Source organism: Corapipo altera, unplaced genomic scaffold (assembly GCF_003945725.1).
Source record: "Corapipo altera isolate COAL_440 unplaced genomic scaffold, ASM394572v1 45, whole genome shotgun sequence".
Classification (NCBI taxonomy): Eukaryota; Metazoa; Chordata; class Aves; order Passeriformes; family Pipridae; genus Corapipo; species Corapipo altera.
The window spans coordinates 4,530,578-4,558,345 of record NW_020884877.1 but is presented as its reverse complement, the minus strand read 5'-3'; the positions used below and the strand labels follow the sequence as shown (position 1 = coordinate 4,558,345).

Sequence of the window (27,768 nt, the reverse complement as noted above, 5' to 3'; positions counted from 1 at the left end):
CCAGACAAGAATTCTCTGACGAATGGCCGAGCTAACATTTCCTGGAACACATCTGGCTGATACGTCTCACCTGGATATGCCCCGACTCAAGTCACGGTGCATTCACCGCTTTGAGGAGAGGCTGCCCAGCACTGGCCTTCTCAGGTACGATGCACGTTTCTGAAGTACTCAGCTTGGCTTCTTCCTAATTTTCAAATCACTTTGTGATTAAAAGCGAAGAAAGGGAAATAATCCCGTCACAATAAGACAGCCCAGAGTGGACTCGTCCTCTAAAGTATCGATTAGGGAATGACCGGGCAACCACTGCCCTGGGCGCCATCTTGTTGGGCAGGCGAGCGGTGAGTGAGCGCTCTGTGGGGTCCTCAAGGGGGGCCTGGGGGCTAATATACCCCCATCTGCAGAGGGTCCCTGTTAAAGCATCCCATTTTTGTTGTACTTTTTGGGGCTGTCGCTCTGTGGAGGATCCCTAGAGAATCTGCCTGCCGTCGCAGCGCTGGGTGCTGTGCCAGGGAAAGGGAGGGGTACCCTCAGGAGCTGCCGAGGAGGGGGCTCGCACCGGGCCTGCCAGCAGGAACACTGGCATCTCCCTTCCTTTCTCAATGCTGCAATAATATCATAACTGCTTTGGTAGATCAAATGTGAGTCCACCTTCTGTGAAAATGTTCCACCAAAGTCCCCGGGAGGTAACCTAGTTTTTTAAAGGTTTTGTGAGTTTGTTGTTCTTACCAACATAAATGTTGCTGTTATACTTCTAATGTCACGTTTCATATCTTGCACGCCATTTAACTAGCAATTATAGAAGCTCAGTTTATCTCCATCACTCTTTTCCGAATGCTAGCGTTGCTCATTAAAAGGTTATCTCTGTACTCCTCTGCCCAGCCCTCTGAACCTGTGTCAGGCATGAAGTACATGGAAATGATGTAGTTTTGTGCAAAATGGCAATAAACTGCAGTGCTAGCTTTCAGTCAGATTCCCTGTATGGACAGTGCACACGGTATTGGCTGGATCCTGTTCCACAGCATCCATCACCAAGCATAAGCTCATGTTTCTTTTATTTTTGGTGTCCTCTCTAGAGGTTAGGTCATTGCAATGTTTACTGGGGAGCCCCTCCTGACTGGAAAGGTTAGCCTGGCATTACATTATGTGGCTATCATTAAAATTCCTGTGTGGAGTCAAGTCACAAGAAATGTAAGCAGGAAAGTGAAATCTTGACAAGCTTAATGGTCATCTGAAGCTACTGTGATTTATTAGTTTGTCCCCTGAAATAAAAGTTTTAAGTTGATTGTGCTATTCAATAACAGACCAAGTGACATAATCTGTCTCAAATTTACTCAAGTGGCAGCCAGAGCAGGACCTTCCTAAGACCCTGTATACGTGCTGTCTCCTGAGTGCTGTGGAGAAGAGCTTTGGACTGATGTTTTCTGGTCTCAGAAATGCAAGGCAATACCTGTCTGCACAGGACAAGCTGGAGCCAGTGCATGGCTTTGGCTGAGGGGCCTCTCTGTAATTATATAGTCAGGCTAAGTAAACACTAAGGAGCTTTGATACAAATGAAAAGGAGTAGGGGTTTTGCCAACAAAGGAAACAAAAACCAAATAAAAATTTTTGGAAATTTTGAGCCTACCTTATTCCAGAGTTATCTGTAAATGGACCTTAATTTGGTGTTACTTTTATTCGAATTATTTTATTTTAGCCTACAGAAAGAGTGTGGAGATTATTCCATATTGTGGTCATGATTTGCAGTTTGGGATTTGTTTTGTGAACATAACTAAGTGATATTTCTGTTCTTTGAGTGGATGAGTACCTAATTAAAACTTTTCAGGAAATACTTGTGAACACTTCATGTGTATTGCATATTCATCAGAGTATCCGCCACTATATATTTGCATGCATATTCATTAAGTTATCTTTACTTACAAATTGTTCAGAAATAATTGATTGCTTGACTATTCACTTAAAGATAAAATTCATCAAATGGGATATGGATTCACTCATCCACCAGATATTTAGATACATTTTAAAAATAGATTAACAAATGTACTAGAGATGCCAGTGACATATGTATGTCTCATGTTTAAGTCCCAGCTGATGGCCTGATTTCAGCGTGTCCTTTGCAGCATTGTTAAGCATTCTAGTCAACTCACTTACTTACTATTCTGATTTTATTTCATTATTTTTCATGTAACACAGTAAATAATTATTATTCCTTGCATTAGCATTGTTTGACTCTTGTGGGTTTGTTGTCATGCTTTTGCTTGGTAATTGCTTTGTTTGGTCTTGGAGAATTGCATGCTGTGGTTCTTTCACTGTTTTATCATGTAAACTTTATTTTTTTGTTGCTAAACTCCATTTTGTAACTTTCTGGAAATGGGTTGATCTAAAATGAAAACAAGATTTCACCATGGCATTTCCATATCCTTGTATTCTCTTTATATCCTAAAAGGTGTATAAACCTTTGTGGGTTTTTTTTCTGGCTATATCATTAATTCATGTCTGCATATATTATTCCTTCCTATCTTTCAATATCACATCTTGGATTTTATCTTTCAGTTGCTTTCCTCTTATGGTTTGTTTGCATTCTTTGATGTTCTTCCTTTAATTATTTTCTGAAAATTTTAATCTTGTCTCCACACTATGTGTTGTCTCTGTTCTTGCGGTGTTCAGAATTTTTAATTTAGCACCACCTGCGAATTGCACTGGTGCACTGAGAGGTTTATGTTTGTTATATAATACTGTTATGAGAGGGTTTTACTTTAGGTGAGTAGTGGATTTAAGTTTTTGTTTGAAACTATATTTCAGTGGAGTCACCGTAGCTGGACTCTGGCAGCTGTAATATAATACCTTATTCTGACCACAAAAATCTAGGGCTGAACCTAGCTAGGAGCAGAGTTTCAGCTCAGGAGTTTGCTCTTTTGCATGGATGTAAAGAATGGGGTGAGTCCCTCATTCCATGCAGATTAAGGAATGCAGATAAATGGCTATATATGTCACATGGATTTGAACAGGAAGCCTCTGAGACTGCTAATTTCACCTGAACTGACTGTTGTTCCCTGTAGCTGACCTCATTAAGTGTCTCAGAGGTTCCTGATTTCATGATGGGAGCTGGATTGCTGAATTTGGAAGAAAAAGATAATAAAAAAAGGCCTAATGAAGATTTGATCACTCCAAAATCAGGCTGCTATACAAACCCAGTCATTCCATGTCTGTGACCATAGTGGTGGTATCAGATTTTCCAGCTAATAAGACCCATGTGCTGGGCTTGCTCCATGACAAATGAGAGGGAATGTAAGTCTTCACATCCTTCACCTCCAGGTCAAGGTGAAAGAAATGAACTACACTTGGTTTGAATCTCCCGTATCTCCCATATATCAAAGCCCACCTGCATTTGGCATTGCTTCCATGAGTTTTTGTGGCTGTTACTCTGGAATTGGTAACACTTACAGGAGAATTTATTGTACACTCCCAGTTCAGCTGTCCTCCCCTCTTGCAGAGGGATACTGTAAGATCAGTGCAAAGGGAATGACCTCTAAACAGTAATGTCCATTGGCTCAATGATAGTTGGATTCCTCCCTGAATGATAGGAACCCTTATTACCTCATGGGGTTTGGGTCCTGAATGGCAAGTAGAAATGTGAAATTTGGAAATCTGCTTTTTTTGGTTTGTGCATTCTATTTTGCATTTATTTATTGGGGAAAAGTGTTAAAGACTGGCCATTAAAGATGTTGAGGTAGAATGCAAGGTCAGCCATGAGTAACTGAATCAGCTTGAAACTCAAAAGCTGAATGTCAGATAGCAGTTTTCAGGATTTTTTAGTATTATTTTACCTGTCAGTCTATTTCATCTAAAAATCCTAAAAAAAAGCTGTCCTGTCATTGAAAACCAGAATAGTGAAGATTAAGACAGTTTAATGCTTTAATTGAAAAAATAAAACCAGTGAAAACATGACTCGACGCACTGCTCTTCATATGAACAAAAAAAAAGGCAACACAAATTGTTCCTTATTAAAAATTCTTACCACCATGTTTAAGCTAATTCCATTTGATACTCTATAGCTCAGAAAGTATTTTTGAGACTGTCAGACTTGAAGATGTGAGTGAAGTCATGCTGACAGTGATTTGAAATTTCTACTCTGGCATTTCGAATTTGATTAAAGGTTTGAGCTTTTAAAGCTAAAGTGCATGTTTTATAGAAACGCAGTAGGAACCCCATTGTCAAATGGTCTGAGGAGCTGTGAATCAACAGCTATCATCAAAATAGCACAAATCCTCCAGCAAGATCTCCTGAAAGACTATGGGGTGTTATTATAGCACCTAGTGGAGTATAACATGTTATTTATTCTGCAGGCATTTTTCCTACAGCCATCAGTCTCTTTTGTAACAAAGGCTCTGTCTGAAGGAAGCACATGCAGCTTCTCTAGGGCATATCAGTCCTGGTCAAAGAAAGTTCTTCAGCATTTCTTGTGCAAAGTAAGAGCAGGGACAAATTCATACTATCATCATACCTCAGTAGCTTGCACACACTATTTTTTGATATATGTGTGATGGTACAGGAATGCAGTCTTTATGATGGGACTCCTATTATAGTTTTGGGGGTAGTTTGCCCTTTTGGTACTGATGAGGGGACACAGGTTTCAATCTTACACTAAAAGGGGGTGTTAAGTGTTGCCGTGGGATTTAGGTGCTGAAAAAATCTCACGGAGCAGTTAATTAGGGGTGAGCTAAGAAAGGGTTTATTTGCCAAGGCTAAGATGTTACAAGACGCGCCCCTGTGCCCGAGAGGTTACATTTTATAATACCATCCATCCAATCCCAGATGTGTCCACCCCGTGGCCTTTACTCTGGACCGCCCCAGGGTCCACCCCCTTAAAATGGGTCTGGGGTGCATTTGGGGACCACCTACTTCATCACCTTCATCATCATCAGAGCACAAAGGGTACATAGTTACCTAATTCTTGACCGTATTCTGTGGCTTAGGCCCTGATATGCTGTTCTGTCAACTGTCTAGGCCTTGCCTTGACAAAAGACTAAACATTTCTATTGTATTCAGAAGTAGGATTGATACGGGGAGCATAGAATGGGGTAAGAGGGTTAAGGAATGTATAAACAAGGGTACTGGAGAAAGGGAAAGGGACAAAGAAGGGAGGGTTTCTGCTTTTAAAACCTACTTATAAAACTTACAAGTATTACAAATATTAGAAAAATAAAAAACCATTAGGGGCTTAAGGCATTATAAGAAAGGAGGGAAAAGGTGCCTAAATGCCCAGCACTTCCACATGGTCTGGTATGACAGGCTAAGGGTTAGAAAGCATGATCCAGTTCTGGTTGGGGTCTGTTATTTTATTATTAATTCAAAAAGAAGGGTGAAACAGAGCAATGTCATGAAGCTGTATTTTCTTAGTCTGTTATTTGACCAGTATGAGAAAGCAGAAAATGGGTGAGAATTTGACATCTTTCCTTCTGTTTCCAATAAATCCAAAACGAACCTGCTGACACTTAGAAGCTGAGGCTGATTCTTCTGAGCTGTAATGAGTGGGTACTCGGGAACCTCCTCCTTGGTGGCACCCCTGTTTAAAGTTCCTTGTCTTTTGAAGAAAGTTGATAGCCAAAGTTAACATGACAGGCACATCTCATGCCCAGCAAACAAAACGAATCACAAAGCAATCTTTTTGTGGGTTTTCTTCATTTCTGCTTTCTAGTACTCTTCAGCAGTCTAGGTAATTAGGAAATATTTCCTGCTTTGTCAGTTCAGATTTATTTATTCTCTGCTTGTATCCCCCACATGGCTGGAATACAAATCATTTGCTGGAAAAAATGAGAAGTGATGAAGAAGAGGGTGATTAATGACCTAACATTCTATTTTAGCAGATAAAACAAGAAAGGTTTCACTCAGTTTGCCTCCAGATAACATTTTGTATTCATTTTGCAACACAGTTAGAACTCAATTGTATCAAAAGTGAAAATTCATAAACCTACAGCAGTTTGTGAAATGTGAATGATTGATTGCATACAGCCAGAAAACTCTTGAAAAGATAAACTAATTCTGTGATGAACAACGCATTTCATACTCAATTAATTATACAGTACATTTTGTTTCAAAATATTAAATGCCTAGAACAGTCTTCTGCCTGAAAGTGTCTGGGCTTTGTAATGAGACAAAAGTCTTGGGTTCAATCAGCTGTCTGTATGAGATTTTAGAATGACTTATGTCTGAATTAGAGAGGTTTAGGGCAGTGATTTCCTGGCAGGAAATTAATAATGAGCTAAATTAGAACATGCCTAGAGATGATTTAAACAACTTTGCTAGCATTGTCAGTGACAGGCTGTCAGTATTTTCTCCAGTTCTACTATTGTCTAGTAAATAATTGAAATCATTAAAAAGTTGGTAGTGCACTGTGATCCAAAAGGAAGTAGACAGTCATATTTGAACACGAGACGGGAGATCTGAAGTGTGTCCTTGCAATGTCCTGCAGTACCTGTTTGCAGCTCTTTCTGTCCCCTTCCATGTTGTGGTGGAGCGTGACAAAACACAGGCCTACTGTTTCCATTGAATCAGCTTTTAGTGTTGCTTTGTGACTTGTCAAATAAACCCTACCATCAGAGCAGACTCCAGTCTTCTTCACACTGCAAAGGATGAGAAGACTGAACCATAGGGAAATAGCTAATGTCTCTGGTTTTTTCAAAAATAGTATTGTGCTCAATCACCTTTTACTCCCTTTAAATTCTCTTTGGTGTACACTGATTTAAAAAGAAGCAGAACTGGGGAGAAGGCTTTGAGGTTCAACATCCAGGTGTTTCAGCTGGTGGCAACAATGAGTGCTTTTTGTAAGCAAATTGGCAGGAAGTTCTGTCTGCCTGGTCAGGCTGTATCGTGCCAAGATAAATTATTTCTGACCTTTTCCTTATTTCAAGGTAAAACAAAACGAAAATCATTTGTCTTACTGTCCAGTTCTTAAAAGTTAATATCAATTCTACAACTTTGGGGATTGAATCAAAGAGGGCATGAGTAGTTAAATGATGGCCAGTGACACTAATCTGCCTGCTGTGTGCTGAGAGATCTTGTTCAATAAAAATGACAAAACAATACAAGCTCTTATTATTCAAGTGGCTCCTGAACTACAGGGCTAATGAAACAATTGACAGTCATTTGTTAATAAAACAAACAAACAAAAACCAGAACAGAGAACAAACCAACCAAATAGTAATTAAAAAAATGAAAAAAAACATGACAAAAAAAACCCCAAACCAACAAAAAAAACCCCAAATCCCAAAATTAAACTGAAAACCAAAGCTCCCACTGTAAGCAATTTCACCAGGGAAGCAGAAAGAAAAGGGAGGTTATTCATATCAACTTCACAATGGAACAAGAACTGTATAACCCTGTCTTGGAAGCTTCTAAGACAATAAAATATCTTATATTCTGCTCCCAAAAACTGAGAGAATTTCTAACTGGAATAGTTTCACATAACAGTTGCTCTTCAGAAGTACTGCAGCACTCTCCTGCCCTGCTGTGTCCTTGCAGGTGTTGGAGTAGAAATAACTCTTAGGGGAAAACCAGAACTCTGGCAGCATGGAAAAGCACACCCAGAGGAGAAAGTTTCCCCATAGCCTCTGCTTGGCAAGTTGTGCTCACAACCTATTTACCTTAGACTTAAATTTAAACCCCCTGTGCTGCTTATTTTTGTATATATATGGATCCCTTAGGACTTACAAAGAAAAACTTTTGCATCCCAGAGGAATACACAAAATAATGTAACTTCACTCTAAGACAAATTTACTGGCTAAATATATCAACACTAATACCTTGCAAAGAAAGTAGTTTTGCTTTCAGGGCATCCAGTGAAACAATTTTCACTGAAATACTGTAACAAGCATAGTTCCATTAACTTCAGTGGAGTTTGATCAAAATAGATCATGAACAGTGTGGATTTTTCAATCTTTCATAGCAGCTTTGGTTTTCAGTCTTTCACATTAGCTTAGGATTTAATTTCCTAAGTATCAGTATCTTTCAAAGGATGAGAAAGACAAGTATGTATTTGGGGGAAAGTTGCAGCAAGAAGACAAAACAACATTTTAGTATTGCTACTGCTTTCTTTGTGGTCCAGACTTCCATTTAATTCAGTGGCATAATAAATGCATAGTTCTTTCATGTAGAACTAGCAGAACAGTAGATAAAAGTAGTGGATCTGTAAACATCAAAGTTCTCCTATTTGAAAATTGTGGTGTAAACTGTAATGGAGAAATGGAGTTAGGCAAAGTATTGGAGTGTTTACATTGTCTAGTTTACTGATGTACAGTTATATTTTAATGGGCTTGTTGCACTTAGGGTATTATTTACAGGCACTGTATTTTTTAGTAAAGTGAGGTTACTTAAAATATGACTGACTAGTCTGCAGGATGTATAGAGATACAAATAAAATTAAGTAAATGCTTCTCGGGTTTTTTTGTCTTCTCATGCTAATGCAGAGTTGATTTGTTACTTACTCTTTCTCAAAAACATTCACTTTATCTTAGCAGATAATTAAAAGTATATGTTTCTTTGTTGGAGGAAACAACAATAAGTATCTTTTATAAAGTGCTTCTAAGTCACAAAGTTGCACAACAATTTTATGGAGACTCCAACAATAATTACTAGATAGAAAGCTCCAAAACTATTTGCTGTTATGTTCCTACCTCTTTTTAAAGCACAAGGAAACTAACTGCACACACCACATCATACTGGGACAAAGGAACACAGAGCAAACATGGAGATTTCTCTCCATGAGATGGATCCAGTACATTTTGGATACTATGTTTGAACACTGTATCCTCTGGCGTTGGAGATAAACCATAGTTCATCTGTGTGTTATCATAAACCCAATGTACTGGATGGTTTCATCAAGACAAGGTTTCAGACAACAAAAGTATAAAAAGAAGTGAGATACGACTATAGCAATTGCATAATCCTCCAGGAACTACACATTACAATTTACAACAGTCCCAGTTTCCAAGTACGTTTGATGTGGGATTAAAAGTCATGCTAGAAACCAATTAACTCAACAGACTGTTAGAATCTGGACATATCTACTATAACAAGAAATTTTTAAGAATTTCAAAAGAAACAAAGGAATGACAGAGGAAGAGTTCAGGCATCATCTAAAAAAAAGTTGTTTGATACCATAAAATTTGAAAGAAACTAATAAATATTCTAGGTACTTTAAGAGTCTTGTTTATAGGTGGGTGTACCTCATCTCATTATCTTTGGCTCTCTTTCTGTTTTGTGAAAGTAAAGTTTGGCAGAGTATGATAGTTTTCTAAATTTCTATCCAATTCTTGGCTCTCTGCTAAATAACTTTTCTTTTTCTGAAATGTTATCTATTTAATTGTTTTATCTTGATAAAAGGTTTTATATTGTCTCTTCGTTTACAGGATTTGTTTGGTGCTAGTTAGTGCATCCTAAGATGTTCTCTGCACCACCCTATTTCACACAACCATACCTTATTCATCCTCTTTCAGGATTGCAATATTGACTGGTTTCTAAATTAAAAAAAAAAAAAAAAAAGAACAAAACCCCCAAACAACCAGGACTCTTGTTTCCCTGCTCTTACATGGCTCAATTACAAGCAAACTAAAGAAAGCATTTAAGCATTGAAACTCCAACAACATTTAGATCATTACAGAAATTTTGAAATAACTAACATTTAATAGGATAAATATTAATGCAAATTAACAGAAATATTTGACTTTTTTGTTGTTGTTGTTTTTCCTATAGCAAAGTTTTTAACTTTACTGACTAGGGGTAAAAAGCTATCACAGTCACAGTGATTCCATTTACCTAAACTGAAATAACTTCTCAGTTTAAGTGACCAGTTGGGCAGTGGTGGTGCCCCAAGCCCTGCAGTACCTGTTTGCAGCTCTTTCTGTCCCCTTCCATGAGCACTGTAATCTTTTCTAGTTGGGGCAGTCACAACATTTATTAGAAAACTGGTTTTCAATTGCCTTCCAAATACTGCCATAGATTGAAAACATGGATTAGCTAGACAAATGATTCAAAGCTAATTAGTTAAAAATAGATTCTCTTTTCCCAAATACTCTTTTAGTCCCCTTCAGCTATTTAGCACTTTATAATGAGCAGAATTACAATAGAGGGCCACCTTTTAAATACATTTTCTCCTTAAAAATCAATAAAGACCTTTTAAAAAATTCAATAGTCAACACCCATGACTTATACAGGTGACTAATTCAATTCAATCAACATATCAAGTGATTTAATTCTACAAGTGAACACAAATTGTCGCTGTTTACTAGAGCACTTCTATTAAAAGTTCATCCATGAAAATTACAGACTGTCATTATAATTTTTATTTTTGCTTATGTAAACCTCTTAGAGAATGATTTCTGCTTTTACTAGAACTGTTAGAATACAAGTTGCTCTTGAAAACAAAATAAATCATTCCCAAAGCAAATCTTGAGCAGAATCATAAATTTCAGTTGATACAGTGGCACGGTTACAAGACCATCAGCTGTGTAACAAGATAGATACACAACTGGTTTGCAAGCCAAGCAATGCTATATAAAGTTAGCAAGCAATGATCCATTAAATGAGCCCCCCTACATGTGATTTCAAGCCTGGGTTAGGAGCAACACTATAACACAGACTTGATTCAATTATTAGGTCATTAAGAAAACAACAGAATTAAACCAGAAAATATCTTTACTGTGGTGAAGCAAAGGCAGGATATCTGAGAGAAGTAGTTCTTGAACTTAAATTAAGATTTTTGAGAGTGCTTTGAGGTAATTTAGACCTGGTGTATTGTGTGCATGTCATCAGTGGTAGAAAGGATGACAGGAGCTATGAGGACTCAATGATGAAGTTCTGGTCCCAGCAAGGTCTCTCAGTCTCACTTTTGCATGAGAGTGCTGTGGAGCCAATATTTCATTCTGAGCACTGAAATCAGATGGTGGGCTGTTTTGGGAAGGGAAGGTTTACATTTTTTGTAGAAACTAATAACTTGGCATAAGCAAATGTTTTGGTACCTGTTTCTGGTAAAACCGTGGGGACAGAAACTATTACTTTTAAGTTGCAGTGACTGCATCTTTCACTGAAACAAAGCTTTTTTCCCCTATCCAAGGAAAGGGTTCTCCAATCTGCAAGGTAATTAAGCCTTGTGGTTTTTTGTAGTATAGAGTTTGATTTTTCTAAATACTTAGGCTTATTAAATGCAATACATCACTATGACCTATTATCTTACATACAGAACATCTGATTATTGTTGGAATAACTCAAGGTGTTTCAATTCTTTTCTTTATCCTCTGTTAATGCATGATTTATAGTTGATGACCTTTAAGGTTCTCTTAATAAAGTTATAACACACTATACCGAAATAAAAGGAGAATCAAAGTTTCCACATAATTAAAGGAAGGTTTTTTGGGGTAAGTTTTACAAAGATCATGCACTTTTTCAAGAAATAATGAGTTTAACATATCCAGGAAATACAATATTTTTTTTACCTCTTAATCATATTTAGTTTTCTTCTAGAAAGTGTCTGAAAAATACCCCGAGATGGCAATGAGATTACGGTTTTTAAATTGTCATGAAGATGGATTAGATTTGTTGTACCATTCACTATTCTCATTACAATTATCCTCACAAGAATGAATTCATAATATGTCATTTCCTATTCATTACAGGCATTGTCACTGCAGAACGTGAAATGAGTATTGAAGTACCTCACACACACACCCCCAACATGACAGTATTGTAAATCAGACCATTTTGACCTTTTTCAGTGCTCAGTTATTTAATACATTGGTCAGTCCCACTCCCTATTTACTTGCAATTGGTTGTGCTGTTGGGAAACCTTGGCCTTCATTTGAGATACTGAGCTTACAACAGGCCTAAAGTGGAATTAGGAGCTTGGGTTGGATGACCACGTGTTAAATAAAGTCTTTATCAAGTCATGTGCTCCCTTTAGCATATATATTTGACAATATTAAAGAAGGGACAGAGTACCAGGCGAAAAAGGACAGAGACTCAAAAATAACTTGCCAGAAATAACTTTGGAATACAGCAAATTCCTGTAAAAAACCCATGCTGACACCTTGAAAAAGTCAATCACATTCACCTTACAAAACTAATAAGACCATAAAAGAGAAAATAGTCAAAATATTATAAAGAATAGCTACCACATAAAAAATTATGTTCATCTACTCTTTTAGTGACTATTAACCACACAAATCAATTCATTCTCATTAACAAACACGAGAGATTAACACAAACTGTTACCTTTTCTTTATCTTTTATCTTCCTCTTCCTGAATGAATGAAGTAAAGCAACATGTTACCATATATAATGTTGGTAATTAAACAGCTTAGCCAGGAGTACTGACAGGAGGATTTTGTTATATGAAAGGTGGTACAGGCCATCACTCCTCTTCTTTCCTTGGCACCTCTTTTACTGTGGCCTTGTATCTAATAATCCACAATAGGAAGACTGGCCATCAGGGAGAGTGGTTAATCAACATTGGTTCTTCTGCATTTGGAAAATAAATATTAAAATTACCATTTTAAAGATATTTTGATATAACTGAATAAACGCCAAATACTCTTTAACGCTTTGTCAAAATTTGCAAAAGTAATAAGAAATTTGGTGTTTTGCCTGGAAGAGAAAATTTAAACAATTAATTGATTCACACTTTCTAAAATTTTCACTTAACACTTCTAAACTTAGGCATCTTACCTTTTTTACATCTATGTTACCTGTATTAAACCTTGGGTCTATTAAGACTATTTCAATACGTTTCATTTCAAAAGATGAAAATAGAGTATCAAAACTATAAAAACAGGGTTAGAATAAAGATTCTCTTGCTATTGGTGATGCTTGAGAGATTGAAGAATCCTTCAAGCTCGTGGCCAGTGAAGGAGGCCGAAAGAAAGGACATAGTTGCATGAAATGTATGTTGGTGAGAGCCTTGATAGGTTTTGGTCTGTAGAGAAGCTCTTTCAGCAGAGCATTACTCATTCACCTAAACAGGACGAAGAAAAACATCAGTAGATTTGTGCAATTGTATTATGCCCCAAAAGCCTTTAAGGGTGAATATGTGGAAATATGAATGCTAAAAGGAATTGTAAAATCATTAGAAAGAATTTCATTCAATACAGTTCTATACATGAAAATATATTGGAAAACGAGGCAAATTAATTGAAAATTTTCAATTTGGTAGAAGATTAAAATTCTACTAAGTATAAACCATTGTTATACATGTATATATATATATATATATATATGAACTTTACTTACTCTAAAAACTTCCCCCTGCTTGACTTGGTCCCAGGATTACGTTGTTTTAGAAAAACAATATTTATCTCTGTAACATACCACATGGAGTCAGTTTTGGGAGACATGTTTTGAAGAACTCTGTTGTTATTTTAGTCTTCCTAACAAGTAAGCAATTTTTAATTTGTGAAGAGCACATGTGACTTACGTGACTTGTGCTGATATGTATAATGTTTACTCAACTAACCTCTATTTTTGGGTGTAAAACTTGAAAGTACTAAACGAAATTAAATTTCGTGAGCAGAAAAATATGAAATTTCTGGGTTACTGAGTCTTCCCTCACTTCTTGTTTCATCTGTGTTAAAAGCATTTCAAATAAAGAGCAAAATGTCTCCAGATCAACCTGTCTAATATCAAAATACAGAAAATATGTCTCAAATCTTTTTTGATAGTTTCGAAATGAGTCTCAGTAAAAAAAACTTCAGATACTTTCAGTCTTTTCAGGAACTATGTTATTTTTTATATTTTTCACTTTTCACAATTAGTTCAGACTGCTGCAGGGTTTACATTTCTGAAATTTTTTCTATACCTTCAGCAAAGGAATCTTTTGCTCCTGCTTAATTTGACCTAGGGTTTTTTTGCTTTTCCCTTTTTTCTTCAGGAATCTAGGACAATTTGCTGGAATTTAGCCTGGTTGCAGGAAACACGTAGAAACATAAAGTGCCAATCTTCAATTTGCATTTCTAAAAACATTTTTCTGGTCATATTTTTTTTCTTTTCTTACCTGAAATTTCTTTTTATGTATTTATACATTAAAACTCTTATTCTCAGGTTCACTCTGGCCAAGTCCCATCTGCCAAAGGAGGAATTCAAAGGGAGGATTTTAAGAGTAGCAGATATCCTGGCTCATTTATAGGGAAAGTTTAATGCTTTTGAAGCTAGGAAGTTCTTGAAACTATACAGTGTTCAAGTATTTAATATACTTGAATATGAGGTGAATTAAGTTGACCTGTCTTTCTGCATCCTTGGATCACATTTATTGCAGCAATCTTGTAGCACCTGGAAAGTTGGTGTTATTCTGAACAATAGATAAAATATTTAGGATATAGCTCCCCTCTTCCTCCTGGTGATTTCAAAACAATCCTCTGGTTATGTTGTAATTTCTCTTCCATTTCCTTTGCTGAATTCTGACTTTTGATTTTTTTTCCAGAAGCTGATTTTGAGAGGGAGGTGGGTAGAAATACAGGAAAAAAACCAAACAACAAAAACCCCATCTTGTTTAGTGAGTTTCCATTTCATTTGAGTACAGAAGCAGTTAGTTTTGGTCTCAGTGATGTTGATCTAGTTTAAACAAGTGACTCTTGGTAACTAACTTTGTACAGCAATGAAAAACTCACTGAATTAAGTGTTGGTGTTTACAATTGCCCTGGCTGTTGGGTGACAATAAAAGTCCCTGTGGCAAAAGCAATGAGTGAGCTGGTTTTTAAGGCACTCTAAGAGAATAAATAAATGCTCAAAGTTTGGCTTCTCAATCTGTCATGCAGAATAGTCTTGTTTTTCAAAGGTAGGGAGAAATAATTAACTTCAGATACATTTCCTCCTATTGACTGTTAATTTTATAATGGAAAGCGAGAAGCTGATACAAAATATGTATGACATTTCTTAATTTCCCTGCTAGTAGGGCCCTGGTCTTGCAAATGGTTATGGCCTACATTTTCCACAATTTTTATTTTCATACTTTCTGTCTTAAAAGGACATTTTCAAGAGGTTCATTTCTGTTGGGAAGGGGGGGCAGTGTGTATGAAGAAGGAGCTTAAGCTGAAAAATGGAAAGTTGACATATTTGGATACTTTTCTCTCCTAGTCAATGTTCTCAGCAGTTTTGTCACATCGACACCAGAACTTAGTAGTTTGAGGTGGAAGGTTCCTTTAAAGATAATGTAATCCAACCCCAAAAAGTCACATGCCAAACCCCTAAAGTCACCATGGCATATCCAAGTGTACAGTAGAGAGCTGAAGAGGACTTTCTTGAGTCTGATCACTTGTTATGATGTACTGTATTACAATTGGCTTTTTACTGTGTCATTTAACAATTTCTAGAAGTATTTTCCAACTCAGGATATTTTATGATTCAATTTTCTTACATGACTTATTCTACTTTTGTTGGCATGCATGGCCTAATAATTAATTGCCCTAAAGAAATTAATTTCTCACTGATATGTCGTAGTTTTTTGCCTTTGCTTTAGAACAAAGCTGATGTGCTGTAAATCATTCTCAGTCTGCATATTGCTTGCACCCTTAATTACAGCTATTTGAAGACCAGAATCTCTCTTGCAGGGAAAAAAAAAAGAGAAAACTAAAAACTCTCAGTTTACAGAAGTATAAATTAGACTAAAGAAAAAACCTTTTGCATAGTTTAGATTCAGCCATCTAATTTGTAAATGTTGGTTGTAAATTACCTAATTAGATGGTTTTCACTTAAAATGATGCACCAAGTTCATTGTACAGAAATGGCACACATGGGCTCACTCACTGGGCCATTGATCAAATTGCTGTTCTTAAGGTTTAACCAGCCCTTCGAGTTTCTTTGGATACAGAATATGAATCAATCCTATTGGAGTAACAAATCTCAGAGATAAAAATGCCTTACAGGTGAATAGATCAGTTAAGAATATTTCTAAGAGATCAAAATAAACCCATCTTGGGTCTGATCAAAGTGAGACCCCACTTTTGCCTCCCAGGAATTATGTATGGTCTCCATTGTGTAACAGCAACCGTGGCAAATTCAAATGAAACCTCTTTCTTTCTTGCAGGCCAGAAGTACAGGAGAACTTCAGAAAATAAACTAAAAAACCTTTTACTCAAAGCAATTGCTCCTGGAGTTCCAAGAGTACAGTTCAGAAGTTAATTTTGGTGGCAGGACTGCTGTGTTAAGTAACAAAGGAGATGGTGCATTATCCCAGCCTATATCCTGTAGTCTGTGCAAATGTCTTGTGTTGGTGCCCCAGTGGAAATGGTTTCCTATTTATCCTGCTTATCACTGTGTACTTTAAGCATTATCCTAAACCAGGTTGGTACTCTTTGTAATCCAATTGGCCGTGGTCTTCTGCAGCCTTGAAAGGAAGGAGTGTATATTGACACTTCAGATTATTCTCTCTTCCTGTATTAAAAGTCAGAGGGAGGGATCCTTCATTTTTTGTTGAGCAATGAGATTAGTATCTTGTCCCTGGTTCCAAAGTCATGGTTCAGCAGAAGAAAATTCTCTGTGCTTCTCCTACACTGTTATCCTTCTGTTACAGTTTTATGAGAAGGATAACTCAAAAGTTGGAGCAGTGATGAATTTTCAAGGCTGTGAATTCAAATGTGGTCAATAAAAAATGTAACTGAAATGATTGTGCACTCCTTCAAGAAACTTGTGCCTCAGAATGGGTGAAGTAAGATTACTGATGAATAGGACAAAGTACTAATTCTAGAAATAACAGGGACACGATGACTCTGTCAGGCACCCAAGTGTTGTTCAGGTATAAAAAGTATTTGTTACCTACATGGAAATCTACTGACCCACACTTTGTTAGCATTTGAAAAAGAACACTTCATTATATGAAAGATTGCTAAAATAGCAAAATAATTTATTTTCCAGAATGACATGTAAAACCTGAGGAAAAAAAAGAAGACAACCAGATTTGTTTTACAATAGGCCATGGAAGGGTTAGATTCCTAGAGGAGCAATACAGATGATTCTGAAATGTATTAAATACCTCTAAGGAAGAAGTTCACCTTGATAGCAACATTAGAAAAACTACCCTAAATGATACTGTGTGTAGCAAGAGGCTGCTCAGCCATGCAGAAGATGTAGGAGAGAGGTGATGGAGCAGAAGGAGACTTTTTAAGCAAGTAGGCAGGGTATTCAGAAATGAAAGAATCTGAAACATGGGTTTGTCAGAATAATTTTCTGTGAGTTTTAGTGGGCCTTCTCTACTCTTTAGGGCTTTGCATGAATGGCTGTACTGCTGAGAGTTCTGACCACAAGCCATGATGAAAGGGCAGAGGACAGAACTGAGGAGGTGACAAGCCATTACCCTTATTCTGGACGAGAATTCATTTCAGAAGTGACAGTTTTAGTATAAACAAAGATGCAGTAAGATTATTTTTTTGCCCCTACTCAAACAACGTTTCCTTCTTAAATGGTGACATATTTCTACCATTCAAAGACTGCAGAGACACCACACTGTGAAAAACAAATCATAGCTGCTGTCAGAGGCTTCTCCCTCAGATGCCTTCATATCGAGTACATTCAGCGCTCCAATGCATGAACCGGCACCAACCTGTGATGTGCATCCAACTGCACCGGGGTGGAAAGGCCTGTGCTGCAAAGGGAATCTGGGGCTGTGCTTCACGTGGACCCTTTGGTCCATGCCTTTGAGAAATGATGGCCTGAGAACATACAGTCACATACCTACAGTGTCTATGTGCACTATTTAAGCAGATATTTCGGATTTTAATGTCGGATTAACATTTAGATATCCCTGCTTGAACTGCTGTTAAAGTGGGGGAGAAAAAAAAGAAAAAAAAGAAATCATAAATAGAAGAAACATTCAGTAAACTGGAATATTTAAAATAGCAAAGACTTGAAAAAAACAGTAAAGAACTACTTTGTTCATGTTCTTACTAACATGTGTCGCAACAAAATGCAGCATTTCTAGTGCCTCACTTGAAGATCATCTCCTTTGGTTTAATATGCTTTTTCTCATACATAGAGTTGATGACAGTTAGAGAAAACTGAGATTTTCTTTGCTTTCTCTGAATTTATCTCTCCCACCCCTATTACCCTTTCAGGCATAGGCTTAGACACACCAGAGGCATTTTCAAGACAACCTTGTCTGAAGCAAATATTTCTTCTTGATGACTTCTTTTCCTCCCAGCTTTTGTTGCAGAGAAACACTATTTTCTAGGCAAGTAATATGGAAATTACTTCACCTATATACAAAATACACCTGCAAATTATGTGAGCAAGCAAAAACAGGCTAAGTATCCACCATATCCTTTTATTTTATTTATAACTTAGAAGCTTTCAGCCAACCTGGGTTAATTATATAAACTATACTACAACATGATTTTGTTTCTGCTGGGTAATTTTCCTCAATGTTTCAGGTCAGTAAACGGTTTGGGGTTTGCTTTTTTAGAATTTTACCACATTAATATCTTTAATTTAGTTATTGTTTCCTGATGTCTGACAGATACTCTAGAGGGTCTTAACATACTGCACCCACACTGTTCTTGTTCTCAGCCAAATTGCTGTATTACAGTACATTACTAATAAAAGACTTTCTTAATTCTCCTTGTCTAATCACAGAATCAGTGGGCCCCAGCTATTAATTAAAATATTCAGCACTTATTAAGGTTTTTCTTTCATTATTTAGAAATACTTTGCTATAATAAACTTACAAAATTAGGAAAAAAAGTAACCAAGTACCTATCATTTCATGTGTTATTCCTAGAATATTTTTGATCTAACTTACTTTGGGATGAAAATATTCCCACTTTTATGAATTTCACGCATTACCAAAACTTTAAAGAGGGCTGAAAAGAGAAAAATCTTGTATTGCTCTTTGCTCCTTCTTTTTCTTGAAGTGGGCCTTCCTCCATAACAAATGCAGAATTATAAATAAATCTTTCCCATACGACTTTCAAACCTTAAAAACACCCCCAAGCCCAGAACCTCATGGAGAAAATGCTGGAGTACATGTCCTCCCTCTCCCCAGAGCATTAGTGATAGGAGGTGTGTGGGGAGGGACTCTGCACTAACCAGCTGCATTTACCCTCAGCTGGGAGGAATTACAGTAGATACTGAGGTACTTCACGATTTTTTCCCCCTTGTTTTGCAAGACTCTACATTTCCTTCACTTGGCTTTGCAGTTAAGAAAGTGGAAACTGAGGATTGCTGTCGTTGCCAGCTGGAATATTTCAAAATTTTGATGAAAGCTCATTTAATGCATTTTCCTGAGTTCAGGTTGGTTGTTTAGAAAGGCATTTCTCCTTAAAGAATCTCTACTGCTGTTCAGCACTGTCACTGCTAAATGGGACCAGACTGTTCACTGGTCTGTGAACACTGAGCAGGGCAGCCCTCTTTGCAGCTGTGAATATACCTCCATACTCCACAGTAGGCAGTGGGATAAAAATGTCTAAGTTAACATGGAATGGGCACATTCATTTGCATGGTGTAATGAAACACTGCTAAGGTCTTTAATGTGTGCCTGTTTTACACTATGCCTGCACCAAAAGCCTGTTTGAAAAGGAGATGAGGACAGAAGCTTCAAGGTATATATACAGATATTTCTATATGAACATGAACCTATGCCTGAGTTAAATATCACACAGATACACTTAAAGCTCGCTGAACACTTCAGGAAGAAAATAAATGATGATGATGTTCTTGAGGTTACAGGATTAAATTGTGGACTCACATGCATTGAGATAAACATTCCCAATGGTGTTTTATAGTGAGCTTTGTGAAGGTGTGTACCAGAATTGAGAGTAGAAAAATACTGGATTGAATATTTAGGATTTTGGAGATATTTGGTATACTCTTAGTTCTGCCACACTAAGAAACAAGTTCATATCAACTGTTATGAAAAAGCAGTATGTTTTGTAGATTTTAATATCCCCTAAATGTGTACTTGAAGCTAAAAGAGATTCTTTTTCTAGGGGAAGACAAGTTAACAGTACCTGAAAATTTCTGTGTTGCTGACAGTAGACTAAAAACGTAAGGTGAAGGAAAAAGTCTTTGGGCAGTTTTTTGGTCTTAATTCTTTTGCTAGAACCTGAACTATGTGAACTCTCAGGCTTAGAAAAGCAAAATAAACAAAAAAATCTCTCAAACAGTTTCAAATTCTGTCCTAAATCTTTGTCTTATAGATCACTAGGTTTTCAAACGAGTTTTTTATTGAAAACATCTTAAGCATAAAGGTTTTGTTTCCTTTTTCCTTCTGTAGGACCACAGCAGTGGACAGGGCTCATAACACTTTTCTGCACGGAACAGTTCACTTTGGGGTGTTGGTGCCTCAGATGGTTGATCTGGGTTGCACTGTGAGTTTCTGGTACACAAATGGCACCTTAAAGGCCTCTTGTAATGTGCAGAGTCATATTTGTTTTACCTTTTTCTTAACTTCCTAGCACCAGCTGCGAGACGAGCACTCACTCATTGGTGCACTAACTGCTGGGATCCCTCAGGTGTACCCTGGAAGTCTGTGTGGATCATAGTCTAGAGAAAAGCAGTATGGTTTGGGGTTTTCTATCCTACTCTTGCACAAGAGCGGATCTGGCACCTGGTCTGATGCAGCTTTCTTGACAAATGCTCCTTGTAACTTCCCAGCTTGAAGAGTTTGTTTTGGTAGAAGCTCAGCTAAGAACTGTAATGAGAGTGCTGTGATATTCAATGCAGACTGGGAGAGCAGCAGGGATATATTAGTGATTAAAATCACGTACCTTAATTTTAAGCCGAGAAAGAAAGTTCTTGAACTTTATTGGAAATCTTTTCCTCCTTATTACCCAAACCATTTGGGTTAGCCTATTACCTTAAAAAACCCTCAATTTAGATTGCTGCTAGATCCCTTTCAAGACTTTTAAGGCTGCAGCAGGGAGGTGGAGAGCTAATGTGTTATCTGTTCTAATGGATATGAAAATTTATGAAATTATGGAAGAAATAAAGATGGAGGGCTCCCTAATTTGTGGGGAAGGATCTACTTTTGCTAATTATACAATCTCTTCCAGAACATGAATGTTTTACTTTAAGGAATTTGCGTGAGAAATAAAGCTAAAAATTCTGTGGTAATAGTGGTAGGTTTCTACCCATAGTCTGTGGGCTTTCCTATATTTTTCCCTTAATAAATATGATATTTAATCAGATTAATGCTGATTGGTTTATATCATAGTCACTTGATAGTTTATTAAATTCTGAATATTTTAAACACTTTAGGGAATTTTAGAAATTTATCCAATCTTCTAGGATTTTTCAAGGAGTGACATCTATCTAAATGACAAATAGTGATAAATAAGAGAACTAGACCCACTAGACTTCAAGAGCCCTCTTTATTAGTTGTTACTTACCTATCAGTGAACTGCTGCAGAAGCAGAGGTCATGATTGTGTTAATCTGCTATCAAATTATGTCATTTATTTTTGTCATTGTTTTCTGTGTAAAAAGCCATTGTAATAAAAACAAATACTCTATTTGGGCAGAATTTTTACAGCTTTGTTTAATCTCTTTATCATGGTCTGTTGATGCATCTTACAAAGCAAGGCATAAAATAACAAAGAAAATGCTAAATTAGAATCTTTTAATAAGTAAATTTTTAAAACTATTGAATTAAACATGGCAACATTTCTTTGCTGGCTGAATTAATGTTCATTCGTGCAGAAAATTTTGAATGTAACATTATTTAAGCAATTTAAAAGTGAATTAAAGATTCATCCATTGTATCAGGTATCTGACTTCAGGCTAACATTTTAATCTCAATCATTGTTACAGTGTTTGCCATTCAAAAACTGAGAGATAAAGATGAAGGTTAATTCATGCAGAAAGAAGACTCAGTTCCTTGTTGATAAGTATGGTTGGCTATCAGGGAACTGCAAAATATGCTAATGGAGTTATTGTTTACTTTAACATATTACGCAAGTTATACTTGCTTGAATAATTGTTTTCAGGTTTTGCATTCCTGATTTATTTTTTGGTTTATATTGTTTTCATAGCTGCTACACTGACCACAGAAGGACTGCGTTTTTCTCCCGTTGTAAGCATACCCATAGATTTTATCAGCACCTTTTGTAAATATGTTTGCAACAGCAGATTGACAAACTTTTCTGTAAGGACTTGGTTTAAAGAACAATAGCTGTCACTCTTTAGCATTTTTCAATTTGCTAAGTTATTGCCCTTCTCTGACATCTTTTCATCACAAGACCTGATTCATCTCCAGGTTAAACAAGTGCAATTTCTTCATCTAAGCTACTCTTGAATTTGAACTAGGAACGGTGAGCTCATAATCAGATTCGTTAAATAATGTACAGACATACTGAATCATACTGAGAAATACTCTTAATGGGGTTCTGACTTGGCCCAAACCACTTTTCTTCTTGGAACAGACAAGTAAAGATTGTCCATAACATGACCAGAGCCTTCACCATACATCAAATATGCAAGGAGTCTGTGATTAGGATACATGTATAAAATAGAATGATAGAATATTCAGTGTATAACTTCACCAGTTGAAGTCCTTACAGCCACAGAGTGCGTTTCAACAGGTTGGAGGCAGAGAGCAAGAAACTGCTTCTGCCACAGGGAGTACTTTTCTTAGTGACTGAGATCAGGTGCTGTTTGTAACACAAAGGTTAATTTTAAATTGAAAACACTAATTCTGTAGCTGTGGACACTTATGAAGTCAGGCAGTGAAGTTTTTTTTTTTTTTGACTCAGCAATATTTCATAGGAGGTGTTCAGCTCTCCCAGGTTTACACTTATTTTAATACCTTCTCTCAATAAAAGAGTGCACTTTTTATGTAGCATATAAATATCATTGGTATAAATTATATACTTTAAAATTAAACCTCACCACATATTTGTGATGATCTTTTCCTTCCCCTTGCCTAATGCAGAAGTGAAATAGTCTTTCCCTTATGCAAACACTGGCAAGGCTGTTTCTCTCCTATTCTTCTGTAATTATCAACAGAAAATAACTGGCTGTCCTAAGAACTATGACTACAGTTCTGCTTACTCTAATTAGATGACCAGGTTAGGAAGCCAATTAGTCATTCCCTTCAGTAAAACTACAGGTACATTTCATTGTATAATTGCATACTAATACACAGGTAGGTATTTTCACCATGTTTTGTCAGATTCTGAACTGTCAAATCCTGCTTATAGAAGTCCAAGTGTAACAATCAGGACCTTTTTATTTCCTCCTCAGAGAGAAAGAGCAAGGAATATGTATTAATCCACAGTATGGGAAACTAGATAGATACTAGTGAAATCAGATGATGCTGATATTTCTTAACAGAAAAAACAATGTACAGAATTGAAAACTTCTGAAAGCGATCTAATAAAGTCAGGCTGTACTAAGATGTGCAGTAATCACAAAAAAACCCCGACCAACATTTGATTATTAAATGGTTATAAATATGCAAAAAACCTTTCTTCAATTTTTTAGTAATGAAAGATTTATTAGAAACTAGCTGAATTTCAGTGGGTGGGGAATTACATGGATCAGAAGCTACAGGGATGATTGATTGTTATCAGTAATTACATGGTCTAACTAAACACTTTCAGATTCCTAGTGTTACTGTTTCTTGTATCCAAGTGATTTTATTTTAATCTCTGTGAACATAAAAGGGAACAAATCTGAAAAATAACAAAAGACCAAAACCTCAAAATCTTCCTATAAAGGTCCAAGGTTTAATTTTTTTGCAATGTTTGGCTACAGTTTTAGAACACCTTTAATTACTGATTGCTCACAGTACATAGAACCGGCAAGAAAAAAGGTCATTGAAGTTTTCCTATTCTCTCTTGAGTGCTTCTCTATAATAGTCCTAACTTACAGCAGGGAATGTAAGCAGTGGTTCTTAATATTTACTGTTCTGATCTTATTCCAAATGAGTTCTGTATGCCTTTTGCATGACTGAAAGTAGACTTACAAATGAAGATGCCTTGTCTTCTATTTTCAGTGTTGGAGAGTCCACGCTACAGACAATCTCTTCCCGGGGGCTGGAGGGTGAGTATCACCTTTGGGGTAACATCTTTTCCTTCTCCCACATACCATATAAACCCTGGTAAGGTGTGCCAGTCATAGCACAGGCAGCCTCAATTTGTGTTCAGAACACAGGAAAGCTCCTGGTCCAAAGAGGCAGAAACCACCAGCAGCAGGACTGGGAACACACCTGTAAGTTACAGGCAGCTCTAGGGGATTTTTGTATTGGTATTCAATGATACAGCATAAATATTCTAGAGGTACCTAAACACGTGGCAGCAATAAAAGTGATGCATGTTTGGAATAGTTGCTTAAAACATAAATTATGTCTAATATAGAACCTAAGTGGAATTTTTTCTTTTGTCAACAGAGAAAATGTACTAAATTAATAACTTACATGGGAGTTAAGAGTCAGCACATAGACATACACTGTGAAGACACTATGCAAATAGCTGTCTTGCCATTGAACTCAAATGTAATTGCATAAATATGTTCAAATTGACACAGAAAGTACTAATTTGAAAAAAAACAAACAACCAACAACAACAAAAACAAAATCCCAAATTTGGAAATGAAGAAGATTTAAAACTAAACTGGTTTAAGATGAAACCATTATTAAGGAGGAAGAAAGGAAGAAAGGAAGGGAGGGGTAGAGGAAGGGAGGGAGGGAGAGAGGGAGGACTAGATTGACTGCATGACTGGAGAAGAAATGGTGTTAACTTGCCAACATTGCCTGATCAAATTCATCCCATAAATTACATTTTCTTAGATGAACTAGTGGGGAATGCTAATGGTTTCATATCTCACAGTGTCTTACAACAACTCATACATTAGATGCTCACCACATCTGCATTAAATTCTATTCTTTTTGAATCTCTCCACCTCTACCCTGCTGAACAATATTTACTGCTATTGTAGGCCTTTAGAAGTTAAGATGTATTTCAAAACAGAATGATTAGTTGGTCTTGGATTTTGGATGGGATTTTTTATTTGTTTGAAAAAATAGAAGAGTGTCTGTTATCAGACTTTCCAGGGTTATCTACAAGGGCTTACTTTCCTATCAATTTGAATCTTAGGCATCTACCATGAATTTAAACTGGTTCTTAAAGAAGATTAAATTCATTTTTATTGCAAATATGGCTCTTTTCCAGCACCTTTGGGAGAAGAAAGGCAGATGAAAAAGAGAACATGATCTGAGCACTGAAAAGACGAGAGGCACACAAAAAATGTGAACTGCTGAATTTACTGTCTAGCTATAATGAGGTATTGCTTAACAATTAAGTTAAATTATGCAGCTGTTTCCTAGTATACTGTGCTAATGCATCTGAGAAATTATAATTTTCTGATTGGAGAACGTTATGTGGAGGAAACTGTAGTGTTCCCCATTCCTGCAACAGTTCATTTCATGATTAAAAAAGGAAGCCAGTATTTTTGCAGCTGTCAGGAATAGGCAATAAAGGATGACAATCTAAGGGGGCCTGTTAGTCACTGACACAATAAAATAATCCCAAACAAAAGCTGCAGAAGGAAAAAAAGCTTTGAAGGGTAGCAATGACACACAGCCACAGCTTATGGGTTTCTGTGGTGAAGTGACTCTATAGCCCACGACTAGCAGGAACAGGTTTGAAGGTCTCAAAGACAAGTGCTGTCACGTGTGATACTTCAAAGACAAGTGCTCAAAAATTTCAGGGAGCTGTGAAATCAATACTTTAAAGCAAAAATTGCACGTACATCAGGGATAAGCATCGGGTTTAACAAAAAAAAAAAAGAAAGTAAAAACCCCAAACCCCGACTTTGCTAACCAGTAAGTCTTAAAAAAGCTTTCACTTGTAAAAAATAAATCTGCTTGAATGAGGATTAAGTAAAAATTGAGGGTTTGTAAAACTAAATAATATTGAAAATATAAAACAAAAGAAGTACACTGGCACTCCAAATTTTGCATGTGGAATATGCTCATGGGAAAAATGGCTACATAAAGCAGAGAAGAAATTAGGTATGTTAATTGGAGCAGGTGGCTTATTTTATATTATTTAATTTTTGACCAGCTTGAGTTTTTGAGACTATTTAAAATTCCAGCCTAGTAAATTCATAAATGAATCTGTATTACCCATTGTTTAAACTTATTTATGCAAAAAAAATCACAAACCCAAAATCCCTAAATGAAAACACATAATAGCTTTTGAGTAAAAATGAAAGCTTTTCAATTAGCATCCATACTTCATATCATCCTTTTATTCTGATCATTTGTTTTGCATGATTCTTTTGTTTTAGTCAGCATTTCCTTTTAAAAAAAGGTTGAATTGGGGGAAAATATCATTTTATTTCACATTTTATGAGTCTGAATAACACAAAATGAGGTTGTGCCATGCTTCATGACCATGAATATTTAAACATTTTCTATAAATACATTTACTTACTTTTGTTTTAATCTTGTGAAAAAGCACTGCCTGGAAATGATAATGAAGAAGCCTAAGAAAATACCATTTTGAATAATTCTTGCTTTTGCTTTTGCCAGTTGTTCCATAAAGGCAAAACAGATTTGGCCTTTTAATTTCCTTGAGTGATCTAATTCTTTAAGCTACTTCTGTACTTGTTTTTTATATTGGGTTAGAGTATTATTCTTCTGGAAAAGTCTATGATCAAGTGAGTTTGAAGATTTTTTTCAATCTTGTCCACTATTTATCTAAACTGAAGTTCCCCTAGGCAGAGAGAAAGACTCTGATGAAAGAATTATTTCTGGTTCCTAATTTCTCATGGAGTGATTACCGAGTTTTAACCCATAGGACAAAATAGCAATTTTTTTTTTCTGTTTGGAAAGGGTGAAAACTTGGGAAATCCAACAGAGAAGTAAAATTATTCTTCAAAAACAAACTTGAAGAGAGTTAAAAAGAATTGAAATCTTTAAAACAGAACCCAGGAGTCCACACTCATGTACCTGGTTAATTTGGCAGCTGGGTTGCATCAGTGGATAACATGCACTTCTGCTCACCCACCTCACCCTTGCTCTGGTGCTCCCTGATATCTGTTCCTGTCCCTTATGAAGTAACTGATGATTTTTAAGATGCTCAGCTGTTATGGACCATTTCTTCTATAAGTTTTTTACAGAGAGGGTGGTCAGGCATTGGAATGGGCTGCCCAGAGAAGTGGTGGATTCTCCATCCCTGGAGGTTTTCAAGATGAGACTGGATGTGGCACTTAGTGCCACTTAGTGTTGGATCAAGGGTTGGACTTGATGATCTCAGAGGTCCCTTCCAACCCAGTTGACTCTATGATTCTGTGATTCTGCCTGTTTTGTGTTTATGAGGGTGTGAAAAGCCATGGCTTTCTACCTTTCTGAGGCAAGACCTGAGTAAGGTACCTTTTATGCAATGGATAAAAAAAAAAAAACTTGTTCTGCTCTGAACCATTCACTGTACTTCCTTGGTGGAGGACCATAGGTCATTCTGAAGATTAAGCCTTCTCCAGAGGTTTTCTGTTCCAGCTACAGTTTGTCTTTTTCTCCCTGAAAGCTAAAGAACAGTATGGAAGGTAGTAGATTTTAGATTTAACCTTGAGCACCAAAACTGTGACACAATGTAAAGCATTCCTTTTGGATGTGTCTGTTTACTTTGTATGTTTTTTGGACTGTCATTCGTTTTGTGCACTTTTTCATGAGGATATAAGCTAGCTTTGTTCTTTTGTTCATGCCCACTTGTGCCTGCAGCACAGAGGGAAGAACCTTGGGCTTTGCAAGAGCATGCACTGGGCACACTGGGAAGAGCCAAGGACAAATATATTGAATACA

The 27,768-nt window shown here is 36.6% G+C and overlaps 1 long non-coding RNA gene across 1 annotated transcript; it reads left to right on the top strand.

Moving 5' to 3' along the window:
- The first annotated feature begins 203 nt into the window (after positions 1 to 203).
- On the top strand, positions 204 to 27,768 carry LOC113943961. The gene is made up of 4 exons (XR_003526524.1): positions 204 to 338; positions 23,962 to 24,008; positions 25,136 to 25,247; positions 27,688 to 27,768. It is a non-coding gene; the product is annotated as an uncharacterized LOC113943961 (long non-coding RNA).